At 39.7% G+C, this 17,138-nt stretch overlaps 1 protein-coding gene across 8 annotated transcripts in view; it reads left to right on the forward strand.

Annotated features, from left to right (window-relative positions):
• The first annotated feature begins 1,223 nt into the window (after positions 1–1,223).
• The window catches only part of SORBS2 (sorbin and SH3 domain containing 2), a 240,778-nt gene continuing 224,863 nt past the window's right edge, over positions 1,224–17,138 (forward strand). For 6 of the 8 annotated variants that reach the window (XM_089525346.1, XM_089525354.1, XM_089525348.1 and 3 more), the window contains exon 1: positions 1,224–1,585. The gene's annotated coding sequence lies outside the window, so the exon portion shown is untranslated. The remainder of the gene's footprint in view (positions 1,586–17,138) is intronic. The other 2 variants (XM_089525352.1, XM_089525353.1) reach the window with 2 other exon arrangements.

The following is a 17,138-nucleotide window of genomic DNA, read 5'->3' on the forward strand; positions in this document are numbered from 1 at the left end:
GTGTTGATAGGGAAGCCAGAGTCACCATATGTCTTCACTGCAAAGGAGGACAAGGCACCTCAAAAGGGAGGACACTGAAAATAATGGAGGACGTGCCCACACAAAAGCACTCAAAATACTCATATATATATATATATATATATATATGTAAATAGGCATTGCAGAAACAATCCAGCCAAGACTATGGAATTCTGGGAAGTGTAGACAAGGCACTTCAAAAGGGAGGACACTGGAGGGGGGGAAATGGAGGACGTGCCCACACAAAAGCACTCAAAATACTTACACAAAATCACACACACACACACACATATGTAAATAGGCACTGCAGAAACAATCCAGTTTGGCACCCCATGGCTCAAGGCTATGGAATTCTGGGAATTGTAGACAAGGCATCTTAAAAGGGAAGACACTGGAGGAAAATAATGGAGGACGTGGCCACACAAAAGCACTCCAAACACTCATCTATCTATCTATCTATCTATCTATCTATCTATCTATCTCTAATGTCTCTCTCTGTGTGTGTAAATAGGCTCTGTAGAAACAATCCAGTTTCAGACCACTTTCCCTGGCCTGGCTCATTGCTATATCCTGGGCATTGTGGTGGTTTGTTGTGACACCAGAGCTATCTCTGACATTGAAGGCTAAATGTCCCACAAAACTACAGTTCCCAGAATCCCCTAGCATTGAGCCAGGGCAGTTGGTGTCCAACTGGATCATTCCACTTTTCCTCCCTTTCTCCTTTCTCCTTTCCCCAGTATCCTTTTTTTAAAAACTTTCCCCAGAATACCATAGCCTTGAGCCTTTCAAAAGCGGTGTCAAAACACATTGTTTCTCTAGTGCAGATGCAGGCATGCAGCCCCAAGTTCCTCTCAAAATGGAGTGCATTGGGACAAAAATAATGGAAGGGAGGGGGAATGGGAGTACAGGTCCTGGAAATGGAGGACGACCAAGTCTGGTCAGGAAAGTGAAGCAACAACCCCTAAAGCATCTCCTTTCAATCAAGGCTTCTTCCCAGCTGCCATTTTGACAAGCTGTGAGGAGGAGGAGGAGAGAAGAGAAAAGGTGGCCGGGGGGGCAGCCTGATAAGAAAGACGATATAGATATGTACAGTATATGTACAGTATATATACACACAGCCTCCTCTCTGGGGCAGGCTTTTGTGTTGCTGTTGCGTGAGCGCGCATCTAGGCGCGTGCACGTCCCTGCCTTGGAAAAGGGGAGGGAAAGCCCAGCTCCAGCTCCTCTGCGTTAACGTTATTATCTTAGGGAGCTCTGCTGCTGCTGCTGCCACTCTCTCTCCAGACCAGAGAGCCTCTCTGACCCAGGAGGAGAAGGCTCTGCCTGCTCCTGGTTCTTGAAAGGCGCCAAGCCACACACACCAAGAGTACTGGGCAAAGCAGGTGGGGGGGGGAGTCCCAAGAGGGTGCCAAGGGAAGGGACGGAGGCAAGGCACCCTTCTAGGTCTCAGGTCTGCCTCTGCACTTCCTGCTGCTGCCCAGGGAGCATCTGGCTGCTGGGGATTTAGTCGGAGGAAGAGGCGGCTGCCCTTCGCACGCCTCCCAAGCAAGCGCCCTGGGAGAGAGAGGTAAGCTTTTGTTTGCTCGCCTTGCTCTCTCTCTCTCTCTCTCTCTCTCTCGCTTGGTATCCTTTCAAGACAAGGCTGGTCTCTCTGTGTGTGCATGTATACGATCTATCTGTTTTTCTGTGTAATGCATATACTCACACCATATCCATAGAAAGATAGATAGGGACTCATATATATGCACATCTATCTGTCTATGAAGAGAGAGAGAGAGATGCATATCTATATGTGCATGTATATATTTAGATATGCATATAGATATGCATATATAGATATTCATCTCTCTCTTTCTTCATATATAGATAGATAGATAGATATATGCATATATAGATATGCATCTCTCTCTCATTGTATATATGCATATATAAATATGTATCCCTTTCTCTCTCTCTCTAAATATATATATATATAAATATATATATATGCATATATAGACATGCATCTCTCTCTTTCTCCATATATATATATATATATATATATGCATATATATATATGCTTCTCTCTCTCTTTCTCTTCATAGATAGATAGATAGATGTATGAGTCCCTATATTGGGAGAAAGGCAGGATATAAGAAAAGAAAATAATACTAATAGAATTATGTATATATGCATATACATCACTTGCATTAAGTTATCCTCCCCCCACTCTGAAGTTCTTGAAGACCAGGCTGGCATGTGTATATGGACACACACACATACACACATATATGCAATACATATACACACACATACACACACACACACCTATATTTGCATATACATCACTTACATTAAGTTATCCTTTGCCCACTTGAAGACCAGGCTGGCGTTTGTATATGGACACACAGACATATACATATATGTATGTGTATACACACACACACATAGAGCTATATATGCATAGACATCACTTACATTAAGTTATCACATCCTTAGGTTACATTAAGTGATCACTTACTTACATCCGTGCCTGCTCCAAAGTTCTTGAAGACCAGGCTGGTGTGTGTATATGGACACACACACAAACATATACACTATCTATGCATATATATCACTTGTCTTAAGTTATCCTTCCCCGCTCTAAAGTTATTCAAGACCAGGCTGGTGTGTGTGTATATACATATACTATACTGTATATGTATATATGTGTATATGTTTCTCTTTGTGTGTGAATATATATACACATACAGACATACACCTGTATATACATATACATCACTTGCATTAAGTCATCCTTCCCCCCCCCCCCCCAAAGTTCTCCCTATCCATTCAATTGCATGGATGACTTTTTTCCCCTCCCTGCAAGCCTTCCTTTTAGTTGGAGACAGATAATATTTCCATCTGTAATCTGAGCCCCCCCCCCCCCGCCCCTTGATCTTTTCCATTTGTTGTTGTTGCGCGCCCTTCAAGTTGTTTCCAACTTGTATGGTGACCCAATCATGGGGTGTTCTTGGCAAGTTTCTTCAGAGAGGGTTTGCCATGGCCAACCTCTGAAGCCAAGAGTGTGTGACTTGCCCACTGTCACCCCCAGGGATGAGTGGAGATTTGAACCCTGGTCTCCAGAGTCAATGTCCAAAGCTCAAACCACTACACTAGGCTGGCTCCCTATCTTTTGCATACCTGTAGTTTTCTGCATGCAGAATGGCTCCTCTTTTTTTAAATAAGCCACCTTCCTCAATGATGGTTTCAGATGGAGAAGTGTGTTTGTTTTTCTTCCCCCTTACCCAAGTCCAAGCCCTCCTCCCTTCAGTGTTGACATTATGCTCCACACTAATGTTGTTATAACGAGATTAAAAGCACACCACCGCCCTCCTGCACTTGCATTGCATTGCATTTGCATTGTCTTGTATGTAGGTCGTAAGGGAAAGCCAGGTTTGCACTAGTTTAATGGACTGCACGCCACCCCATTGCTGGGTGGGATGAGCTTTCTGAGGTGTGCACTGTTCAAGTGCAAAGCCAGTAGGAGAAGCCGCTCATCACACCTGCTGTTCAAAGGCACTCCCACGTTGCACACTCATCTGCCACACAACAGCACAAGCTACCCATTGTGTGTGTAGATTTGGAGATGACTTGAAAGAAAGGAAGACAGCCCTCCACATGGACCCACAAATGCAGCTAGTGGAGTGGTGAGAAATAGTGAACTCCTTTAAAACACAACCTCACTGGCAGAGCGCTTGTTAAGAGCAATGGGGACAAAGGAAATTAAAGAGACACACATGGAATGGCTATAGACGGGCTGAACAGAATGATCCTGGAATATGTTTAGAGGCTAATCTGGTTCCTGCCGTGTATCGTTCCTTGAAATATATCACAAACCTGGTCAATAAAATGATTGTTGACAAAGCAGAGATCAGTATCTTTTTTAAAAATGATGTTAATTTATAGGCATGCATCATATTATTAGTAATGTTGTCTGGGCTTTTCCCCCTGTCTGAATGCCATGATTTGCCACTGCTGATGAAAAGCTAGAATGCATTTACTGTTTATTGGAAAGTCTCCTAGGTTTTCAAAGAACAACTGGATAATTTTAATGCATAAATAAAAGAATCCCTGCTGGATTAAACATTACACACTGCTGTGCCTATGTCAGTTGGTCAATTAGTAACAAAGGTGGCATTATGTGCTGGTGAAGCAAGCAGTGAGAGTGTCAAAGTCCAATATGTTTTCAGATGTCTTTGCAGTATGTGGATGTATTAAATGAGATTTATATGTGATGTACTCATTGTGGATGGAACTCACGCTCACTTCTAGGATCTCTTATCTACCAAGTCTTTTCCAAAGCATCCGCTATCCTTTTGTGTTGTGTTTTATTAGTTTCTTCTCCATGTATTTGACTTGGTGTGTTATATGTTTCTTGTCTTCTCTCCCTGGTATTTCAAGGTGTCGAGGGTGGATGGGACCTGACCTTGTCCCCCTTGGTTTCACTCTGTCATTCTTTCAAGTATCACATAGATTCTATTAATTATTTAACATGTAGTTATGCATACTCCTCTGTGCCGTGTCTGCTGCTCATGCCAAGAGTCCTTCAGACAACTGCAGAATTCCTACAAGAGGTTTTCACAGAAAGATTAATGGGGAACATAATGTGTGAAGTTTGCTGTTGTGCAAACCTACTGGGAAGTGAGTTCTACATTTTAATCTCTGTACAGAAGTGCCTTTGTTGCTGAGAAATTTGTCATGCATGGGTAAGGGTCAACCAAATGATGCCAAAAAGAACAATATTTAAAGGGAACTATGTTGACTGGCCCAAGGGATTGGGAACTGGTGATGCTTCAGATGCTGTTGAACCCCTTTTCCCATCACTTCTGGTCATGCTGGTTGGGGCTGATGGGTGGTGAAGTCCAGTAACCAAGGAAGGCCACATCTCCCACCTCTTAAACCTTAGCTTTAAAAAAAAAAGGTTCTGCCTTTCAGTTGCCTGGGGATCTCAGCCAAACAGAATACACTGGGGTCTTAAGAGCTGATCTGTACATTGGATGTATAATTCTGGTGGACTATGTTAGAACCAGATACCAATATCAGATCAGTGGACACTTTCTTGAAAATTTGTTTCCTGGTAACCACTTGCTCATTCCCTATATGCATGGCCAAACACTTGGCGGAGGGAAAGCCAGGGTTCTCTCTGATGTAAGTCTTCAAGCACACAGAGGGGCCTTGAGATCACTAAGGCTGCTGCCGCACTGCCAAAATAGTGCAGTGTGGCACCACTTTAATTTCCATGGCTCAGTTCTATGGAATTCTGGAATTTGTAGTTTGGTGGGACACCAGACTCTCTGACAGGGAAAGCTACATATCTCACAAAACTACAAATCCCACAATATCATAGCATTGTGTCATGGCAATTAAAATAGTGTCAAATTGCAGTGTGGCAGCACCCTATGTCACTTGACTCTGCCTTTGCAGATTTGGAAGCACTGAAGAAAATCCCTTGCTGCTCTCGATTTGAAAGTGCCTTCAAAACAGGTTAACAAAGGAACCCAAATGGCTCTTTAGCCCATTCAGACATTCCCTTCAAGCAATTAACAATCACAGCTCTTGTCCCCATCCATCCTTTGAGGTCAGTATGCTTGGAGAAGGTAGCTGGCTGTGTTTGCATAGTTTCCACCCATCCACTTCTGAACCCAACTTGTGATGTGGGACTCAGTGTGGTCAGACCTTAGCTCCATGTGAGGTCGAGCCCCTCACTAGCCTCAACAAGCCTCTGATCCTTGCAGAGAAATTGGAAGAGGTGACACAGGAGTCACCAGAAAACATTGGGTAAGTATACCTGCTAGAATTTTGGGGCTACCTACGAATACATGGGAGGATTGTGTGTTTGAATGCCTATCCCCCATGCGTCTGTCCATCCCTAGACCGAGGAGTGTGTGACTTCATTGCTACTCTCATCAGCCTTTTCCAACACAGCCCATGGTGAGGGATGATGGGAATCATAGTACAGTAGTATTTAAAGGATCACACATTTCTCATCTGAGGTCTACTCTCAGTTTCAGTTGTTGTCTAAGACCACAGGCAGTAATTTTACTTCAGCCCTGGACCTAAAGAATGCTTTCATCTGGAGATTCAAGCAGAATACATGCTTTACCACCAAGTTATTTGTCCTTCCCCTATTGTACTAGGCATATGGGCTGTCTTTTTGATATAGAATGATATAGGTTTGCTATATGATTACAGCCTTAGCCATCCAAAGAACTAGCAAGATAGATTAGATTTGAACCTATTAATTTAACCTAGAAAGTGCTTCTTCCATTTTCACTGTCAAATAGAAGCAAATTGTCCAAGGCCATGAAATAAGCTTCATAACTGAGAGAGATCTTAATCTGGGATTTCTCATAATTTAGCCCCAAGCCCTCATCTCTGCACAAAGTTTGTCTGCTACAGAATTTCTGCTCTTTTAGCAAATGCTTTCAAAACTGTAAAGTTATTGGATATCTGGGCATTCCTGGGCCCATTATTTCTCTGAAAGTTTCCAGAGAGGGGCAGTGAAAGATCTGTTCTGTTTGGTATTTGTGAGGTCTACTGAGGTTTGGGGTGACCTATAAACAGTATAGATGCCGCTTCCCCTCTTTTGCGTAATTTACTTCAGGCCATTTATTTGACAGGACAGCTTTGTGTATTTTAGTTATATGTCAACTGTGTTTGCCATAGTCATAAAGAAAGGAATGAATGGGAGCCTATGATTTATGCATAAGGGAGTAATCTGTCGAGGAAAACCACACCCTCCCCTCCACTTCCTTGCTTCACGGTGTGTTGTTTCTTATAGTGATTTTTCCTCTCTCAGCCCAGCTTCATTTCATGGTTGGAATTCAGCTAGTCAAAGTGACAGAATGCAGTGAAATTAGGCCAGAGAGGGATAAAATGTTTTTTGCACCCCATGTTTGTGTATTGATTCACAGAAGGGGAGGGCACATGTGGCTTTCTCTTATTGAACAGGGTTAGCTTTATAGCTGTCTCATCACATCTAGTTAGACACTGTTAGACCTGATGGTGAGTCATGAGGCCAGAAGTGGGCAAACTGATTGAAAGCTATGTAGAGAGATCTTGTAGCACCTTTGAGACTAGCTGAAAGAAAGAAGTTGGCAGCTTGAGCTTTCGTAGACTTAAGTGTACTTCCACAGATGCATTTGAATGAAAGCTAGGTATAAATGAAATATGGGGATCAGCAGGCCCTTTTGCACTTATGGCCTGACTTTTCTCCCAGTAGCTCAAGATGATGTGCATGGTGACTTTCACCCACTTCCCAGTGAAGAAATAATTCCTCTGTGCACTCAGCATTGAGGTGCCCTAGTGTAGTGTTGTTGTATGTCTTCAAGTCATTTCTGACTTAGGACAATCCTAAAGTGAACCCATCGCAGGATTTTCTTGGAAGAACCTGTTCAGAAGGGTGTGGCCCTTACCATCCAGGCTGAGAGTGTGTGAATTGTCCAAGATCACATTTGGTTTCCATGGACAAACAGGGATTCAAACCCTGGTTTCCCAGTATCCTGGTTCAGCACTCAAACCACTGCACCATGTTGACAGTAGTGAGTGTATCTGAAAATTTAAGGCACAAAAACTCAATTCATCCATCATGCCTGATAGCAAACGGTTTCTCTGTTAAGGATAGATGACTTCTAGTTACGCTTTCTCCTACATTCCTCTTTCTATATTCATTCTCTATTCTAACCTCAAATTAGAAGATATTTCCAAATTTTGGCAATTTCTTTAAAAAAAACGCTCCTCGACTAAATGAAATTCTCACAGCTCCCAATCCCCTGAATTCACAATTCTTTATGGCTTTAACCATTTCAGACATTGATAAGATAGTACACATGACCCAATTGACAGTGTGTTGTTGTTGTTGGGTTTTTTTTCCACACCTTAGTAAATTACCTCAGAAAGTTATCTGTGTTTTATTTCAGCCAACATTACCTGCTTGCCCAGCTCTTGATATGGATGGCATGGAAAGGACATTTCATGGAATCTGATCATATATAGTTTTTTTTTTCATGTTTATAAGCTACAAAAAGGCATAATCCACAGGAGCTATTCTTTCTTTATGGGCAAGAGTATGAATCTTAAAGTCTAGTTTCATTTGTCGATATGCTCATTTTAATCGACAACCATGTACAGTCACTTGTTTAAGGCAAGAACAACAGTAACCAGTGATAGCCACAACTAAAATGTGAGTACACTTGCTTTTAATTGCCAGGTTATACAACAATTAAAAACTGGTGTCAGTTTCTATTATCAAAGGCCTTGGTAATTTTATAACTCTTATCTGTGTATCTGGTGTGCCTTGCTATATTTATTTTTAAAACTATTTCCCATAGAGCAGAGTTGTTTCCTGTCATCGCATAAAATAGTCTTTTTTTTTTGTTCTTTTCTATGTTTTCTCTCTTATTTTGAAGCTTAATAAAACTTAATGTAGTCTCTTTAGTCATATAGGAAATTTGTCCTTCCTTACCACGAAGTGTTTGGGAAGCAGCAATTGTTTGGAGATCTTTTTCTACATAGGGTCACTGGGAGTCAGTCTTTGCCATTTATCTCTTTTGTATGAGGATGACTGTTGTAGTGTTCGGTAATGCTGTGCTCTGTCTCTAGGTGCTACTGTTTTGTCTCCCTTGCCTATTAGGATTAACCTGCCAAGCGCTAACAAAAAACAGGGAGAAGTAAATAAAGTGAAAACATTGATGGGCTCCCATTCAGAAAGAGCACACCCCTACAATGGCTTGCATCTAACTCCAGCTCAAAAGCTACAATAAGCATCATTAATCCTATAAATTTTCTCTTTGGCTTCCATAGTGATAGCCAAAATACTCATGACATTAAGTATGTGTAAGCATTTAATATGTGCATTTTGTATTTAAGCATTGCCTGGGGGGCCAGGATTGAGAGTTGTGGCATTCCTCAAAACTGGTGGTACCTCAGAAAGGAAAGTTACATTGGCAGGAAGGAATCGTTTTTATATGCAGAAAAGGGAAGGGTTTCACATGTTCTCCTTGTTTCGATTCCATCAGATATCATCATCAACAAAGAGGCTGCTTCATACAGTATTTAATTGATACACAGTCAGGCCCCCACATTTGTGGCTTTGACTTTTGTGGATTTGATTATTCACAGATTCGATTAATATGTTATTTCTAGAAATCTCTAGGTCCTTCAGCATGATTCTGTGATCAATGTATGTCAGAAAGTGTGCTGAAGGATCTAGAGATTCTTAGAGATAACACTTCTCTAGGCATCTGTAGGTCCTCCAACATAATTCTGTGATTAGTTTTCAGCAGATGTTAACCACAAGATGTTGCGCTGGAGAATCTAAAGATTACTAGAGAGGTGTTCTCTCATGTAAAAAGTACAGTGGTTTTTTCTTTGCAGTTTTCCTACTTTTAGAGGGGTCCTATGTCCCTAACCTTGGGAAAAGTGGAGGGCCCACTGTACATTTTCTTCCGTCTGTCTTGACTTTATTGACCCATCTGAATGGTTTTGCTACATACCGAGGCAATCATGACTAAATATAGGAGTGGTTGTGATATGGGTAGGTGGGGAAAGGCCCACATAAAAAAAACATGTGGCACACAAATTCTAACCTCCCCGACATGCCAGTCAACCCCGGTTAAAAAGAAATTCCATATGGGTCATGTGAAGTCTGTTTGTTTGTTTGTTTTGTAGCAGTGCAGGCAAAATATGTTAGAGAAACTGAGTAAACAACACTTGAAAGTATGTATTTAATAGCACTCATGGTAATCTCTGCAAAAAGTTAATATTTAGACTATGTGTTGGAAACATGCCCATAGTTTACTCAAGAGTATGTTCTAGGGAATTTTTTTGATCATCTAAGTTCTCCTAAAACCATATATCTTATACAGTATATTGCTAAGCAGTTCATTTTCTGAGTGTTTCTCCTTATACTGGCACAACTGAGCAATTCAGACACAAGAGGGAGAAATCAACAAGGTTGGGGAGGGGGAGGCAGCAGGATTTGCAGAAATATCGACAAAATAAGGGGGACCCAATAAAGGACAAAGCATGTTCAATAGATAAAGAATGCTTATTCTTGAGACAACACAATATGGAAACCTAAGAGCAAAGAATGGAAAGGAGTGGCTAGAAACCAAAACAGAGGCACATTGTAGTGTTTTGTTGTAAATCCCATTTATATCTAGAGATGATAGATTAGTGCTTTTCTGCTCTCTATTAGTTTTGGATATATTAATTTATTCTGTTTCATTTCCACTTTAACTTGTAAAGGAAAGGTAGGGAGATTTGATCAGAGGATCAACAAAAGCAGCTAGCATCAAAGTAATATACATGCACTTAGAAATAAGTTCTTTGTCTTCATTGTACCTAATTATTTTGCGAGTGTTTCTATTTTATACATTTTAAAATTAAAAATATTTGTATTTTGCCTGTATCTCAGAAAAGATAAAATTAATTTAAAACAGTTTAGAACAAGTAGGAATAGGACTGCAGCTTAGGAGTATTGTGTGTCTGTGATAGCTTGGTAAGATAAATGACTCTGGACCATGGTCCTTGAAAAACAGAAATATTGTTTCCTACTTGCATTTTGTTACATAGTCAATCCTTTTATTTCCTTCTATTAATACTGGAAAATACAGTTTTCTATTTTACAGTAGAAGGCTAAACCTAAGTCTGTTTTTCATATGGGTTTACAGTCAGTTTTTGAAAAAAGCCTCACTATGGTTATAAATCCTGCAGTAGCTGGGATCACTTTTAACTTATCTTCTCAGCATATATAGCATTTATTAATTATGCAAAAAGTGGAAGATGCATTCACATAAACTTCATAGTACCAGGTCTGAAGATGTAATTTAATTAAGGATGTTTATGGCATTCTTCCAGTCCAAATATCTCACTGGATTTTCTGGTTCTTAATTGCTGGATTGTCTGTTTGTTGGTGTACTGCTCTGCAAACGTGAGCTAGAATTTTGTCATTCTTCTGTTTTGTTTTCTGGACTCTGCTCAGTCTCTATGCACAGTGTGCTATATTTTTCTATGTGTGTCTTCTTTTTTTATAGGTGAGCAGAATGTACAAGGGACTGTGTGCACTGACCTACTGTTGCTCATGTTGTATCACTATGCCTTTCCAGTCTGCATCTATAATATAAAGGAATGGGAGATGCAGACTGAAAATTGCTGTTGCGCATGTGCGTCTTTTGAAATTAATTTCTAGAAATGCTCCATGTTAAACTGAAAAACTGGCAGAAATCAATGTAGGGAAATGATAACTCATGGGAGGAGAATAAAATAGAACAGAAGACAATCCATTGAACAGTAATAGAACAGAACTGATGACACCCTTTCCTGCTACATTAACGATGACCTGGAGTAGGTATTTACAGTGTATAAAACAATTATTTCTTGTGCACTAGAATTACTGTAGCAGGTCAAGTACTGTCCGCTTGTTCTTAATGGAAACAGAGAGGTGTAGCAAATGCTCTGAAGTCTGCAGACAAATTCCAGCCTTTATAGTGCTAGCAAGTAAGTGGTTTGAGTGAAATGCCTCAACAACTTCATGGGATATTTTATATTGACATTATCAGGATTTCTGATCAATCCAGGCCTGGAGAGAATTCTATTACTTCATTATAGACATCGTACTGTGGATTTTTTAAAAAAAATCTTAATAATGATGCCATATATTACATGCTGTAACACAAAACTCTCAAAAAAACCTAAGTGGCATAATCAGTTTGTGGCACAATGATGTACCATTCACTGGGGAGAAAGGGGGCCTTTAAAAGAAGAAAATCTGGGGGCACATCCAAGAGAAGAACTTGCCTAAGAGTATGCTTCATTTTTGGATCCTTACCAGGTATTTCAGTGAGGATCTCCAGGTTGAGGATTGGCAGCAGTATAAGTACCAGTATGCAATAAAGCCAATGCTAAATTCCTTAGCACCTTTTTAATATGAATAAAAGCAATGTTCACAAAAACAAAATATCACTAACTGTTGAGTAGGTAGTTTCCTTCATTTTAGTCTGAAATTCTGTACTCACCCTAGAAATTATCCCCATTGAATTTAGCTGGACTTGCTTCTCTGTAAATGCGTGTGGTATTGTTCATAAACTTTTATGAAACAAATTACTTTTTACTATCTAGAAATTAATCAAAACCTAATGGAGAAAGTATAGAATAAGAGGCATGATACAGTTTAAAAATATGGGCTGGCATCCCGTTGGTTACTCACAATTAGAGTAGACCCGTTCAATCAGTTGTTGAAAGATAAGTGAACCCATAGATAAATGTAATGGCTCTACTATAGTCAGGACTATAAAAGAGCTTAAGCCATGATATTTTGTGGGTTGGGAAGTATTAGATTCACTGCCATGAAGCGCACTGTACTATTTTTCAGTTGCCAATATTCAGTGATGCTACATATCAAGAAAATCCAACAGAGAGGAAGCTTTTTCTTTTCATATGTGTATGGTGAATCCATTACTTCATGTTTATCTTTATGTATGTGTTGTTGTTTTTTAAAAAGTGTTTCTGACCATTGTTTTGATTTGTTCTTTATGTTTTGGCACCAGTCTCCAGAGAACACAGGTTTGTGTAAAACTGTGAATTTCATGTTCTGAAGACAAATCCTAGACATTTAATTTGATAGTGAAGCAATTATTTCTCAAAATCTGGAATATACTGCTTGGCTCTAAAAAAAATTTTAAAGCTTTTCCCAAAGCCTTTCTGCTAAACTGTGCACACAGATTGTGACCTAATTCAATATTATTGTGGTGTTGCCTTTAATTTTCCAGACTGAAACAAAAGGATTGCCATTACATGACACCTTCATTGCCAAAGTGAAAAAGAAATGGAAGATGCCACATTCATCCTGTTACCTCAGTAAAACCTGTGATTTTAATCTGCTGTCAAGCTTTCTTAAATTGATTGAAATGCATTTTGTGCCGTGTCCTTTATGTTTTCCGGAGCCACTATTATATAGAGTTCTTAAGAGAGACATGCCTGAGTGGAGGGGAAAAGTGAAGGAGAGTATACTGAATAAATAGAATCAATACCAGCAGTGCTCATACTAAGGAGGGGGAAGGGCATCAAACCCTGGAGGCATATAAAAGCAATCTGTGTCAGAAGATCTGTTAATTTATAGGATGAATATGCCTGCAATGAGGAAACAACAGCTAGATCTGAAGGTCAGGATGGATGGTGAAGTCTATGAATTCTAACTGAATGAATCCTTAATTTCTGAATAAATTAAATTCAATGGTAAATATGTCCAAGCTGAACTTAAAAAAAAAATAAAGAAGGACATGTCCAGATTTTAAAAGAATACAAAATAGTGTGAAGCTGTTTTTGACATTTTAAATGATAATCTTGTATTTAGGAAGCATTATCTGATGTGGTGGGAATCACATCGGGAGGGATGCATGTGGGATGAGCTTTGGCAAGATAAACACTAATGTTCCTGGGTTTAATTTGCATGTTGATGCAACATAAATGCTGACAGGCCCAGTATAAACATAGGATGGGAAGATGCACCCTCTGGAATAGAGAAATCATTCCCAGTACGATCACATATTCCAAAGATTGTGAGCTGAACTGCACCATAAATATTTAGTAGTGTGCAGTGGAGTCTTTGTCTTCTTTTCTGCTTACAAGTCAAAGCATGTGGGATTTGACTACACTGTAAAGGTAGGGGAGGTATACATTTTCCCTTTGTTCATTTTCCTGATTTCCCCTCCCATAGCAGGGATAAACAAAGAGGAAAGAAATTTCTATTAACTTTAATGGAGGGTAGTGTTTTCTGTTTGTTTGTTTGTTTTTCTTTTGCTTGTTTACCCCTTACTGGGAGATAAATATAGGAAAGCAAGTTGCTGGAGATGGGCAGGTTTGTCTGTCTCCTATATAGGAATAGTGGCCCAAATCCAGACTGTGGCCCTGCTAACCGGTAAGTAAAAATGAAAGGGAGGTTCAGCTGCATTTTTTAAAATTAAATATGGTGTGTTAGTTTACCATCATTGCCCACATTCTTTGCTAGAATTATATTCAGTGACTTAAGCTCTGATAACATACAGTTTTCCACATGAATTTTTTCCCCTTTGACACTGGGATCCTTTCAGCCTACACAATTATAGCACTGTGATTCTACTTTAACTTCTGTGGCAATATCCTGTGAAATCCTGGGATTTGCAGTTTGTTAAGGCACTAATACTCTCTGACTGAGCATTCTAAATGCCCCTCTCTAAACTGCAAATCATATGATTACATATGATTACAACATGTTACCATGGCAGTCAAAGTGGAATCATCATGCTATATCTGTGTAAAGTGGTCCCTCCACATTCTCTGGGGTTAGGAGTGAAAGACCCCCGTGAACATGGAAAAATCGCAAATAATAATAATTAAAAAACACTATTCTTTTTACCTGGGAGAACACCTGTCTAGAAATCTCCAGGTCCTTCAGTGCAACTCTGTGGTGAAGTCCTTCCAGAAGTTGCTCATAGAATCATGCTGGAGGTCCTACAAATGCCTAGAGAACTGTCTTCCCTAGGTTTTCCAGCACAACTCTGTGGTCAGCTTCCAGCAGAATTGTGCTGGATGACTTAGAGATTCCTAGATTCCTTATTAATCAAACCAGAAATAATCAAATCCGCAAAAGTCAAATCCACGAATGTGGAGGGCTCACTGTAGTATGAAAGGCTACTGGAAACTATTGTGAACAAAGGGTGTGGATAGCTTGACTTTTTCCTTTCTGCTGCCAATACCTGCAAGATGTAACCAGAAAGTTTGGTGAACGTAATGTTGTCATACGGCTGGTGTGTTAGTATGAGGTACTCATTGCTTATCCCACATTGGGCCATTTGGGATGAGATGATGCCTCAGTCCCTGAATTGCCTTCTCATGGCTAGTATTGGCTGCCTCTTTAGGGACAAGATTGTATACTACAACTAATATTTAGCTTCCTTAATAGACTGAAAAATGCTGAATAGGCTAGCAAGGTGTGAAGTAGTTCCTTACATTACCCCAATGATAACCAGAGTTTTTGGCATGTTATTTTTTTCAAGGTTAGCTGTAGGTTTTCACATATTTAATGCTCATTAACTGCTAACAGCATCTAAAAAGGGTAATATATTGAATTGTGTGAGTGTGTAGGCCAAAGCAAAGAAAAGAGCCCAAAGAAGAGTGCCACTATCTAACCAATATATAACAATTGGACCATAAATATGTCATTCTTGAAGCACTCATAGCACTGACATACTTTCAGATAACATTGAATACAGAGTACTCCAGCGGACCTCTTTTCTTTAGGAGTCAGTTTACAGAAACAGTATCATATATCCTGATCTGCAGTGGAGATTTCTGTTCTGTCTTTAAACAAGCACAAGAGAGGTTTTTAATTCCCTTGTTGTAGAGTTGCACAGTTGTACATACTTTAAAAACAACACAACATCTCATTCATAGGGACATTTGCTAGCTGATTTATGGTCTTGCTTACCCATAATTCCCAGATTTGAGACACAGATACAGATTACTCAGGGCTACTAGCCCTGAGAGAAATTTCTGTTGCAGTCTGCACCTGTTAGAACAGCACATGCCAACATGAAATATAGTCTACTTGTGTGATAAAACACAAGGGAAAAGTCTTGCAAGTTCACGGCTGTAAAATACAATTGCATTATCATGACTGTGAGTCTTAAATTACTAGGGAGCTACCTCCTGATTGAAATCCATCAGACCAAGGTTTAAACTCCAATGCATTTTAACATTTTTTCCAAAATATAAATGGAGTCAGTTGGAGATATGATTGCCTATTAAAATATTCATTATGAAAAGAGTGGTATGAATAGTTTCCATTTGTTTTTTAAATTAGTTAATTTCTTTAACTATTTCGTCCACAATCAGGAATTGCTTACCAAACTGATGTAGAAGTTAAAATACTGGTAATGATGCACTGTTGTTAAAGTAGGCTCAAAAGTGGTCTATCTGATATTAATACTCATTCCATTACATGACCTTTGTAGGACTTTAACACACAACTCCTGTTCTTGCCGCAGTTGCATTAGTTAAGGGAAGCACGTACATACCAAATCGGGAACACTGCCTACTGCACATACCTTCATTACTAATCTTGCACACACTCTTCCATCTTGGTCCTTAACCTACCAATGCTGTGCCCTATCCAGAATGTTTTTCATTTTTGTATGTATCTGTGTGTGTTTTTGTTGTTTTTACACAGTTCTGGAGTTGTGCTAGTATGGCTTTTTAGCAACAACAACAACAAACAGAAAAAGGAAAAAGAAAGTAAAACAACAAAGAAGAGGCTGCTCTGGAATAGCGAAAGGGAGCTGGGAGAGCAGGAGCTACTGACACCAATCTGGAACTGCAAGGAGATAATTTTCTGCATCTGAGGACTAGCACTATACCAGCACCATTGGGAGTTTATTGACAGGTTTTCCTAGTCAATGGCAAGGTGTGAGCTAACCAGTATTGGAGCACAAGGCAGTAAGAAGAGGGAGACAGTGTTATGTGATAGGTATTGCCACAAGCACTATTATTGACCTTTTGTGGCGATTTAAAAGCTGCATGTGATAAAGTCCATAGTCTGATTTTATTGTTTTAGCATAGGGTCGAATAACTTGCTTTCTTGTTCACATTGTAAGTCAATATGTAAGGTATTCTTTTCTGTACGCAAGTCCTAATTAGAAAGGGACCACACTGAGAAATGTATTATGCAAGGTAGCCTGTTACAACAGACAGCAGTAATTCTTGCATTTGCAACAGCTGGATAAAATAACTGGTGGTTTTGGCTACTTCTATAGTTGGAATCTCCATGCAGTACATTTCAATGGTCCCAAGGATGGTTTTGGACCTCTTGCATATTTTCAAAAAGTAGTATATGAAATGAGAAACACTTTCAGATGGGAGAAAGATCAAGCCTATGGAAGACATGTAATGCCAGCTCTGAACTATCTGTTCACATGAATAGCAGGAATTCATTCATTCTGGCATTGGAATGCATACATGATTTGGGGTATACATATTTTCCTTCTTCCAGACTTACATGGTAGGATTTTTACAGCACTCATATGTTATGTTGGTCTGAGCTGTGTATTTGTAGTGTTGAAAAC

Source organism: Sceloporus occidentalis, unplaced genomic scaffold (genome assembly GCF_023333645.1).
Source record: "Sceloporus occidentalis isolate IW3139 unplaced genomic scaffold, rSceOcc1.0.p SCAF_5, whole genome shotgun sequence".
Classification (NCBI taxonomy): domain Eukaryota; kingdom Metazoa; phylum Chordata; class Lepidosauria; order Squamata; family Phrynosomatidae; genus Sceloporus; species Sceloporus occidentalis.